Genomic DNA, 3,151 nt, shown 5'->3' with positions numbered 1-3,151 from the left:
TGTACAAAACAGACTATTCTAAAATTAAATATTGTGATGCAGAAGGGTTGAAGCCACTGGTCACAAAAGAATGTAGAACTGTGCATGAAGACACGCCTCCCCTTCTCAGGTTTTGTTACATACTTCATCAGATACATGGCTACAGACTGCTTAGTCTTTGGTCTGTGTCAATCAACAGCGCTGGCTTCCACACTGTTATAAATGTTTATGAATGTACTCTGCTTTGTTTAGTACTTATAACTAAATTTACTACTTAAACTAATGTGGAAACCATCAACATTGCAATATTATTTTTATTTTTTTATCTCTCTTACAACATTATTAAAAAAAGAGGGGTACACATACAGATTATTAAGGGAGTTTTGGCATAGCATTGTATAAATATTTTTGTCAGTACTTAATTCTTTTAGAGGTTTAATGAAATGCATTGAAATCCCACTAGTTCCCATAAGCATAAAGTACATGTAGGACAGAATATAACATGGAAACAGATTTCTTGGTGAGTATAGATTAAGCTTAATGAACTGTGAATACCAAAAATTGCCACAAGGCTATATTCTTAGCTCTTGGATTATTAATGATTTAAGGTCCAGGTGTACCACACTCTGAGAGAGTGCTGTACAGTTATTTTTTCCTAAGAAGGACTGAGGCTTTCATTTTTTGGCCTTTGTTTTTCTTGGGCTTTATATGGCCTGTGAACTGTTTTTGGGGAGTTCAGAGCTTTCTGGAGTTAGTATCCCATTATCAGTGATTGCATATTATGTCTGTTCTTTTGTGACTAGGTTACCTCACTCAGGATGATATTCTCTAGATGCAACACTTTTCTTAGGAATTTCATAAAATCATTGCTTTAAATAAAATATGATTTTTTTCTCAGTATATAACCATGTTAACAAATCAGTTTTACCCATGATAGATATGGTTGTTTTTCATCAACCCTCAGCCCCAGTGAGCTCCAAAAATGGTTCTAGTTCATAAATTAGAAGATGTGTTTTTGTTTATGTGCTAAATATTTACAAAGCAATGGATATGAAATAGAGAGGTTGAAATACATAGGTTTGAGATAAGAAATTCTTTTTACATAACTATTTCTCATCTTATTATATTATAAGCTTTTTGTATAAATTATAATACTTCTGCCTATATTAATAAATTATTGAATTATAATTGGTAATAAATCATTATATGTCTATGATTTGGCCATTTGTAACTTTAAAAGTAGAATTGGGCCGTATGTCATATGGTTTGCAGACTAAGGTGTGAATTAAGTATTTTCTTGCAGGTTTACTTACTTATCTTATTTTATATTTTGTATATTTTTCCTAAGTATAGTGTCTGTGTACCCCTTGTGTGCCTGTTCAGAGAAGTTATGTATACCCTTCAACCAGAGTCATATCTAGTCACAAGCCACTATGTAATTACCGAGAATAAAACCCAGGTCTTTCTAAAAGCAAATCATGCTCTTGACACTGAACTACATCTCCACACCACATCCTGGAGCTTTTATAAACAGCATATCGCTGTGAGGCTACTGTAAATGTCTGCTGATGAGAGAATTCAATGTTTAGCTCTGTAAAGTGGGATGAATCCTTTGCTTTACCAGCTTTAGCTCATAGGAGCAAAATAATGTAAATATTAAATGTGTGACTATTGGAGTCATATTCATATAAATGTCATAGGATAGTCTCCGGCACTAACGTCTAAACTACTTCTATACATATATGCCTATGTCTGTATATGTGTGAACTTGAAATATAATTGGATACTCTTTTCTCACAAGAATCTGATTCAGGGTAGTTATCTTTCTGTATCACATAGTGATTTAATGTAATGAATTAAATTAAGTCAATATTGAATTGATTCTCAGTATCAGATCAAATAACTAACATAGGCACTGTATAGTGAAAGTGTGAAAAGTGTGAGGGTTCTGATGATGTATGGTAACACTGGGGACATTATTGTCCACTGCATGGGAAGGAATATGTTTTGAAACAGAAATATATGAACAGAATTACTATCTGGTCATCTTTGTTGACTTCATGTTTGACATATGTTGATAATAGTATTCATCTTAGTATCCCAAGTTCTCTCTTGTTGGGGAAATGAACGTAAACTATAGTAACTACAGAAACCAGGAATGGAAAGAAAAACACTGATCATATTGGAGTGGGATGGAAGCAATAGCGATCAGAATATCAGGGTAAAAATGATCTCATCAGTGAACTAGGAAAAGGTGGGCTTCCCAGAGTGTGCAGGGAAAAATACAGAAAAGAGTTGGGTGGATAAAATATCAATCTGGATTTCTGAGAAGCCATAACTACTTGTTCTATTGACTAATTACTCTGCCTCTTGAAAAATGAATGAAAAATACTATTTGTCTTGGTAGCTTGGGTTAGTTCTTTAAACCTGAAGTTTCAAAAAAGGTGCTGGGATGGGACCTAAAGTAGAAAAGACCTAGGACCATTTAGAGCCATACTGAATTGTCATAGGGTGTGAATGGTGAACTAATGTTTTCCAACTGTATCTATCTCTTTAATTAAGATTCTGAGCACATAATATTTCTTGGAACCTGAACATAAAACAGATGGAGAAAGGAAGATTGTGATTACATGGATTATCACGGTGATTGCATTTGAATTATGGGTCAAACATGGATAGTTGCCAAATAGAGAAAGTAAAGTTATAGAACATGAGACTGAACCACCTGATATTTTGGATTTCTCCTGAGAATATTTTCCAGATCAATGCAACTTTTATTCAGTTGTACAGATATGATTAACATTCTGAACTTATAACTACTGTTTTATGTGTTACCAAGAAATAGGGCAATTAAATCAATAGGATTTGATTTCTAAGGCACAAGACTTATGTGCAATACAGACACACAACATGAGTATTTGTACAGATATGACATTGATTGTATTTACCATCTATAATTGTCTATATATACAGAAGATACATGGAAGACATAGAACTGTAGGCTCAGGTGTACAGCGTGGTAGATCAAGGGTTTTTAGAGGCTATTCAAGAATAATATTGTTAATAGAATGATAACAATCAGTCTAATCACACACTTTATGTATTCTCTATTTTTTTCAGATATATGAAATAAACTTTCACTATGATCTTGAGATGAATACACTGTCCACTT

Source organism: Micromys minutus, assembly GCF_963924665.1.
Source record: "Micromys minutus genome assembly, chromosome: 18".
Taxonomy (NCBI): domain Eukaryota; kingdom Metazoa; phylum Chordata; class Mammalia; order Rodentia; family Muridae; genus Micromys; species Micromys minutus.
Note: the sequence above shows the minus strand (reverse complement) of the source record.